At 40.1% G+C, this 9,153-nt stretch overlaps 1 non-coding gene across 1 annotated transcript; it reads right to left on the bottom strand.

Annotated features, from left to right (window-relative positions):
- Positions 1-8,769: 8,769 nt before the first annotated feature.
- On the bottom strand, positions 8,770-8,877 carry LOC112719234 (small nucleolar RNA R71). The gene has a single exon (XR_003161544.1). It is a non-coding gene; the product is annotated as a small nucleolar RNA R71 (small nucleolar RNA).
- Positions 8,878-9,153: the final 276 nt, after the last annotated feature.

Below are 9,153 nucleotides of genomic sequence, written 5' to 3'. Positions count from 1 at the left end.
GTAATGAGGGGTATTTATAGGATAAGAGAGAGAAGGGATCCGTGTGAGAATGGGTGGGTTTGGGAGGGAAGTGTTTTGAATTTGAATGGTGAGGTAGGTGGGGTTTTATGATGGGTTTTTGGGAAATAGTGGATGGATGTGAATGATTTAGATATTATGGGAAAGAGGGTAGGATTTGATAGGTGAATGGTGTTTGGGGAAGAGTATTTTGGAAAGGTGTGAAGAGGAGAGAGAGTGAGTTAGGGTAGGTGGGGATCCTGTGGGGTCCACAGATCCTGAGGTGTCAAGGATTTCTGGTGCACGAAATTGCAATCACACTTTTGCAATTCCGCACAACTAACCAGCAAGTGCACTGGGTCATCCAAGTAATACCTTACGTGAGTAAGGGTCGATCCCACGGAGATTGTTGGTTTGAAGCAAGCTATGGTTATCTTGTAACTCTTAGTCAGGATATCAATAATTCTCATGTTTAATTGTGAAGAGTAAAAGAACATGAAATAAATACTTGTTTTGCAGTAATGGAGAACAGGTTGAGGTTTTGGAGATGCTTTATCTTCTGAATCTCTGCTTTCCTACTGTCTTCTTCTTGATGCACGCAAGGCTCCTTCCATGGCAAGCTGTATGTAGGGTTTCACCGTTGTCAATGGCTACCTCCCATCCTCTCAGTGAAAATGTTCAACGCGCTCTGTCACAGCACGGCTAATCATCTGTCGGTTCTCAATCAGGTTGAAATAGAATCCAGTGATTCTTTTGCATCTGTCACTAACGCCCAGCCTTCAGGAGTTTAAAGCTCGTCACAGTCATTCAATTCTTGAATCCTACTCAAAATACCACAGACAAGGTTTAGACCTTCCGGATTCTCTTGAATGCCGCCATCAATTCTAGCTTATACCACAAAGATTCTGATTAAGGAATCCAAGAGATATTCACTCAATCTAAAGTAGAACGGAGGTGGTTGTCAGGCACACGTTCATAGGTGAGAATGATGATGAGTGTCACGGATCATCACATTCATCAAGTTGAAGAACAAGTGATATCTTAGAATAGAAGCAAGCGTGATTGAATGAAAAATAGTAGTAATTGCATTAATCCATCAAGACACAGCAGAGCTCCTCACCCCCAACCATGGGGTTTAGAGACTTATGCCGTAGAAGATACAATAAGAAACGTGTAATGTGTCATGAGGTAAAGATACAATGTCAAAAGGTCCTATTAATAGTGAACTAGTAACCTAGAGTATACGGAAATGAGTAAATGACGTAAAAATCCACTTCCGGGGTCCACTTGGTGTGTGCTTGGGCTGAGCATTGAAGCTTTCATGTGTAGAGACTTTTCCTAGAGTTAAACGCCAGCTTTTGTGCCAGTTTCGGCGTTTAACTCCAATTTTTGTGCCAGTTCCGGCGTTAAACACTGGGAATTCTGAAGCTGATTTTCAACGCCGGTTTAGGCCATCAAATCTTGGGCAACGTAATGACTATTATACATTGCTGGAAAGCCCAGGATGTCTACTTTCCAACGCAATTGAGATCGCGCCAATTGGTTATCTGAAGATCCAGAAAATCCACTTTGAGTGCAGGGAGGTCAGAATCCAACAGCATCTGCAGTCCTTTTTCAGCCTCTGAATCAGATTTTTGCTTAGGTCCCTCAATTTCAGCCAGAAATTACCTGAAATCATAGAATAACACACAAACTCATAGTAAAGCCCAGAAAAATGAATTTTAAATAAAAACTAATAAAAACATACTAGAAGCTAACTAAAATGTAGTAAAAATATACTAAAAACAATGCCAAAAAGCGTATAAATTATCCGCTCATCAATTTCTCATCCCTGCACCTTTTTGGCGTTTAAATGCCCTCTGTGTACCAATTCTAGTGTTTAACGCCAGCTCTGCTGCCCATTCTAGCGTTAAATGCCAGGCTGATGCCCCTTTCTGGCATTTAACGCTAGCTAGACACCAGACACCCTTTTCTGGCGTTAAACGCCAGTCTGTCTACCAATTCTGGCGTTTAATGCCTAGAATGCGGCCAGACTGGGCGTTAAACACCCATTATGCTATCCTTACTGGCGTTTACCCCTGTCCTCCAGGATGCATTGTTTTTTTATGGCTCCACATGATCATCAACCTAAAGAAAACATAAAATAACAATGGAAAATGAAATGAAAAAGTAATTAACATAGATAAATAAGATTGGGTTGCCTCCCAATAAGCACTTCTTTAATGTCAATAGCTTGACAGTCAGCTCTTATAGAGCTTCATGATAAACCACTATTTTATGGTTTATAATGTGTTTAATTGTGTGGTTTTATCTTGATCTTTACCCACTTATTCATATAATTCGCATGCATTTATATTTCCTTCCTAAAATTATTACATGATTGAAAACTTACTTCCTAGAGACTTTTAATTAGGTATTTTAATTCTCCTTTATCCCATTCGATGCCCTGATCTGTGTGTTAAGTGTTTTAGGCTTTATAGGGCCTGAATGAATTGGAGATTGGAAAGGAAGTTTGCAAAAATGGAAGGAATACAAGAAATTAAGGAGATGACAAGTAAGAAGTGATGCGGCCACATGGCTCACGCGACTACGCGGAAGAGAGGAAATCACGGTGACGCGGCCGCATGGCTCACGCAACCACGCGGATTGGAAAAGCATAAGCAACGCAGAGGCATGGACAACACGCCCGCATGGAAAAGTGATGCCAGGGCATTTTGGCCAGTTTTACTGACCTTTTCTTTACTGTTTTTAGGTAATTTCATGCATTTTCTTAGGAAATAAGTTAGTTTTGGGCAAATATTCACTCAGACCTTGATTCAAGCATACATTGTGCATTTTACATTATTTCATGTGGATTTTGCATGATTTTAATGACAAAATTGTATATTGCATTACCCATGACGTGGACTAGAACTTTGATGCACTCTATTGCTTGATTTCAGGACCAAAGGAAGCAAGGAATGGGAGGTAACTTGCAAAGTTAAGGAGAAAAGTGATTGCCAAAAACACTCTCAAAAGCCATCAATGCCCACGTTAAAGAGTCATGTTAACTAAGTTAACGTGAACTCTAACGTGGAGAAGAGAAGTTGAGCCAACGTTAGTGACACTTAACATTATCACTAACGTTGGCAATTGCTCACAAATGGCCACGTTAGAGGCCACGTTAACCACGTTAACGTAGTTAACATGGCCTCTAACGTTAAAGGGGGAAGAGAAGCCAATGTTAGTGACACTCAACATTGTCACTAACGTTGGCCTAAGGTGCAAAGAGCCACGTTAACTCCCACGTTAACTTGGTTAATGTGGGAGCTAACGTAAGAGCTGGAGAGTTGTCGACAACGTTAGTGACACTCAACATTGTCACTAACGTTGGGATGGCTAAGAATGGCCACGTTAGAAGCCACGTTAACCCAGTTAACGTGGACTCTAATGTGAGACCTAGGGGCACACTTGAACGTTAGTGACAATGTTGAGTGTCATTAACGTTCTCGAAGGTTGGCAAAAGCCACGTTAGAAGCCACGTTAACCTAATTAACGTGAGCTTTAACGTGAAGCAAGAAGGGGCACACTTGAACGTTAGTGACAATGTTGAGTGGCAGAGTACCAACAAGAAGAGCAACACAACCCAGCCAACCTCAATATGAGTCATATTTTACATGCCATTGACGACTTGGGGATGGGACATATGGAGGGACAAGAACAAATACTCGCCATGCAGTCCAAATGGATAAAGCAACAAGAAGCGTGGCAGAGACAACACACGGAGCAGCAACAGGAGCAATACTCCCAACTCACTCAAGCCTTACACCGAGTAACAGAGAGGCAAGAGCATCAAGATAAACGTCTTCAAGAGCTCAACCAGCGGCAATTAGCTCAGATGAAATCATTCAATGAGTTTAATGTGCTGAATGAAGGAAGGCAGCTGCATAGAGAGGAGTTCAGTGTAAACACTCAAGCCATATTGAGTTACATGTCTGATAATATGCACCACCTACATTATGCCATTCCCACCTATGAGGAGGTCCAAAAAGAATTTGTTGAAAGAGAAGAAGGGAAGGTGAAACAGCAGAAGGAAACTCTGAAGAAAAAGATGGAAGATGCTGGGTTCTGGAAGAGACTACTTGGAAAAGGCAAAGGGAGTGGGAGCACAAGCACTCAAGAAAAGCACCAAGAGGACACGCATGGAGGGGAGCATGAGCAACCACATGAGTAAAAGGTGGTGGAGCTTCTTTCTTGGTTTTTAGTTTATATCATAAATAAGGAGGATCTTGTATGAAATAGAACATGCCTCCATAGTAGCTAAACAACTTTCAATTCTGCATTCTAAGTTTTCAAATTAAGAAGTCAGTACCTGCTAGCCTTTATGTTACTGCATTCATATCTTTACTTATTGTATGCTTGTCTTTTAAATCAAATGAAAAGAGAATGTTTTATGTTTTAAAAGACCAGAGTAGAGTTCATAATGTGAAAGTGCATTCATGAATCTTTTGGGGGTAGTCATAGGTTAGCTAAGTTGGTTCAACCACAAGGTTAGGATGACAACTATCTATCCTGAATGCTTTACTTTTGATATACCCATGAGACTAAGATAACAACAAGATCCTAATAAGAGAAAAGGGAAAGAACAAAGGAAGTGAAAAACAAAAGAAAAAGAGTAAACAATAAGGCTAGGCACCAATGGTGTACCCTAAGACATGTGTCTGTGGTGCTCCTGTGTGAGGGATCTACTTGGATGAATAAGCTCTTTGGGGTGCTTCATCACCTGGTAACTTGGGTTAACTAGCACGGGATTATCAGTTGAAAATCCACTATCAAGAGTAACCCTCACCACAGAGCATTTAGTAATCCAAAGAGGTGCTGGACACCAAGGTCTGAAGGAAAGAAAATAAATAAACTATATGCCTGTGGTGTGTATGTGATGAGCGGATAATTTGTACGCTTTTTGGCATTGTTTTTAGTATGTTTTTAGTATGATCTAGTTAGTTTTTAGTATATTTTTATTAGTTTTTAGTTAAAATTCACTTTTCTGGACTCTACTATGAGTTTGTGTGTTTTTCTGTGATTTCAAGTATTTTCTGGCTGAAATTGAGGGACCTGAGCAAAAATCTGATTCAGAGACTAAAAAGGACTGCAGATGCTGTTGGATTCTGACCTCCCTGCACTCGAGGTAGATTTTCTGGAGCTACAGAAGCCCAATTGGCGCACTCTCAACGTCGTTGGAAAGTAGACATCCTGGGCTTTCCAGCAATATATGATAGTCCATACCTTGCCCAAGATTTGATGGCCCAAACCGGCGTACAAAGTCACCCTCAGAAATCCCAGCGTTAAACGCCAGAACTGGCACCAAAATGGGAGTTAAACGCCCAAACTGGCACAAAAGCTGGCGTTTAACTCCAAGAAGAGTCTCTACACGAAAATGCTTCAATGCTCAGCCCAAGCACACACCAAGTGGGCCCGGAAGTGGATTTTTATGTCATTTACTCATCTCTGTAAACCTTAGGCTACTAGTTTTCTATAAGTAGGACCTTTTACTATTGTATTTTCATCTTTGGATTATTTTTAGATCCTTTGATCATCTTTGGACATCTAGTTCTTAGATCATTGGGAGGCTGGCCTCACGGCCATGCCTAGACCTTGTTCTTATGTATTTTCAATGGTGGAGTTTCTACACACCATAGATTAAGGTGTGGAGCTCTGCTGTACCTCGAGTATTAATGCAATTACTATTGTTCTTCTATTCAATTCCACTTGTTCTTGTTCTAAGATATCACTTGTTCTTCAACTTGATGAATGTGATGATCTGTGACACTCATCATCATTCTCACCTATGAACGTGTGACTGACAACCACCTCCGTTCTACCTTCGATTGGGTGAATATCTCTTGGATTCCTGATACACGATGCATGGTTGATCGCCTGACAACCGAGTGCTCGCCTGACAACCGAGCTAGCCATTTCGTGAGATCAGAGTCTTCGTGGTATAGGCTAGAACTGATGGCGGCATTCAAGAGAATCCGGAAGGTCTAACCTTGTCTGTGGTATTCTGAGTAGGATTCAATGATTGAATGACTGTGACGTGCTTCAAAGTCCTGAGGGCGGGGTGTTAGTGACAGACGCAAAAGAATCACTGGATTCCATTCCGGCCTGATCGAGAACCGACAGATGGATAGCCGTGCCGTGACAGGGTGCGTTGAACATTTCCACTGAGAGGATGGGAGGTAGCCACTGACAACGGTGAAACCCTTGCTTACGCTTGCCATGGAAAGGAGTAAGAAGGATTGGATGAAGACAGTAGGAAAGCAGAGAGACGGAAGGGAAAGCATCTTCATACGCTTATCTGAAATTCCTACTAATGAATTACATAAGTATCTCTATCTTTATCTTTATGTTATATGCGTTTATCACCATACCCATTTGAGTTTGCCTGACTAAGATTTACAAGGTGACCATAGCTTGCTTCATACCAACAATCTCTGTGGGATCGACCCTTACTCGCGTAAGGTTTATTACTTGGACGACCCAGTACACTTGCTGGTTAGTTGTGCGAAGTTGTGTTTATGCCATGGTATTGAACACCAAGTTTTTGGATTCATTACCGGGGATTATTTGATTTGTGAAAAGTATTGATCACAATTTCGTGCACCAAGTTTTTGGCGCCGTTGCCGGGGATTGTTGAGTTTGGACAACTGACGGTTCATCTTGTTGCTTAGATTAGGTATTTTTTTTCGGAATTCTTGAAGATGAATTCTAGAGTTTTATGATGATTTGTTGAAGTCTGGCTGGCTGTAAAGCCATGTCTAATTTCATTGGACCGAGGTTTCAACTTATCATCACAAAAGCTTGTTGATTTCTGTCAATCTTGCTTTTGGGGCAGTGATCTGCTAAGGCTTGGCTGGCCATTGGCCATGTCTAGTGTTTTGGACCGAAGCTTTCCTTGAAAGCTTGGCTGGACAGCCATGTCTAATTCCTGGACCGGAGTCTTAGACTAGCATTGCACTGATTCCTGGAATTCTCATTAAGAATTTTGATACCTTTATTTTCTTCTTCCACTTAATTTTCGAAAAAAGCACAAAAAAATTTACAAAGTCATAAAATCCAAAAATATTTCTTGTTTGAGTCTAGTATCTCATGTTAAGTTTGGTGTCAATTGCATGCATTCATTCATGTGTCTTAAGGATCTTCAAATAATTCTTGATGATTTCTTACTCTAATCTTTGAATTCTCTTGACTTGAGTGTTTATGTGTCTCATATGCATTCCCATTAGTGTCAGTAGTATACAAACTGCTAAGTTTGGTGTCCTGCATGCATTGATATTTGATTCTTGTTGCATTTTGATTTTTCCTTATTATTAAAAATCCAAAAATATTTTTAATTTGTGTCTTCTCAAGTCAATAATACAGAGAATTGAAGATTCAGAACATACAGCAGAGGAATTACACAGAAAAAGCTGGGCGTTCAAAACGCCCAGTGAAGAAGGACAGACTGGCGTTTAAACGCCAGCCAGGGTACCTGGTTGGGCGTTTAACGCCCAAAAGGGTATAGTTTTGGGCGTTAAACGCCAGAATGTGCACCATTCTGGGCGTTTAACGCCAGGATGGCACAAGAGGGAAGATTTTGTTTTTAATGCAGATTTTTTTTCAGTTTTCAAACTTTTTCAAAATCAAATCTTTTTCAAATCATATCTTTTCAATCAAATCTTTTTCAAAATCAATTTCTCTCTGTTTTTAAAAATACTTGCTATCAATCAATGATTTGATTCAACATTTCAAGTATGTTGCCTTTTCTATTGAGAAAGGTTTAATGTTTGAATCATATCTTTTCTTGTTAGCCAAGTTTTTAATTTTCAAAATCAAATCTTTTTAAAATGTTTTTCAAATCATATTTTCTCAATCACATCTTTTTAAAACTAATCATATCTTTTTAATTTCAAAATCTTTTTCAAAAATCACTTGATTTCTTGTCCACTTTCATTTTCGAAAATCAATTAGTGTTTTTCAAAAATATTTTCAAAATCTTTCACTCAATTTTCGAAAATTACTTCCCTTCTTCTCACATCCTTCTATTTATGGACTAACACTATTCCTTAATGCAAAATTCGAACTCCATCTCCTTTGATAAGTTCGAATTTTCTACTTCTGTCTTCTACTTTTCTTTTCCTCTGACACCTAAAGGAGTCTCTATACTGTGACATAGAGGATTCCACATTTTCTTGTTTCCTTCTCTTTCTTATGAGCAGGAGCAAAGACAAAAGCATTCTTGTTGAGGCTGATCCTGAACCTGAAAGGACCTTGAAGAGAAAGCTAAGAGAAGCCAAAGCACAACTCTCTGTAGAGGACCTAACAGAAATCTTCAAAGAAGAAGAACCCATGGCAGCCGAAAACAACAACAATGCCAACAATGCAAGAAAGGTGCTGGGTGACTTTACTGCACCTACTCCCGACTTTTATGGGAGAAGCATCTCTATCCCTGCCATTGGAGCAAACAACTTTGAGCTTAAGCCTCAATTAGTTTCTCTAATGCAACAGAATTGCAAGTTCCATGGACTTCCATTGGAAGATCCTCATCAGTTTTTAGCTGAATTCTTGCAAATCTGTGACACTGTCAAGACTAATGGGGTTGACCCTGAGGTCTACAGACTTATGCTATTCCCTTTGGCTGTAAGAGACAAAGCTAGGACATGGTTGGATTCTCAACCTAAAGAAAGCCTGGACTCTTGGGAAAAGCTAGTCAATGCCTTCTTGGCAAAGTTCTTTCCACCTCAAAAATTGAGTAAGCTTAGAGTGGAAGTCCAAACCTTCAGACAGAAGGAAGGAGAATCCCTCTATGAAGCTTGGGAAAGATACAAACAATTAATCAGAAAGTGTCCTTCTGATATGCTTTCTGAATGGAGCATCATAGGTATTTTCTATGATGGTCTCTCTGAACTATCCAAAATGTCTTTGGATAGCTCTGCTGGAGGCTCTCTTCATCTGAAGAAGACGCCTACAGAAGCTCAAGAGCTGATTGAAATGGTTGCAAATAACCAATTCATGTACACTTCTGAAAGAAATCCTGTGAACAATGGGACTAGTCAGAAGAAAGGAGTTCTTGAGATTAACACTCTGAATGGCATATTGGCTCAGAACAAAATATTGACTCAACAAGTCAATATGATT

The sequence above is a fragment of the Arachis hypogaea genome, chromosome 10 (assembly GCF_003086295.3).
Source record: "Arachis hypogaea cultivar Tifrunner chromosome 10, arahy.Tifrunner.gnm2.J5K5, whole genome shotgun sequence".
Classification (NCBI taxonomy): Eukaryota; Viridiplantae; Streptophyta; class Magnoliopsida; order Fabales; family Fabaceae; genus Arachis; species Arachis hypogaea.
Note: the sequence above shows the minus strand (reverse complement) of the source record. Positions and strands in the feature narration are given on the sequence as shown.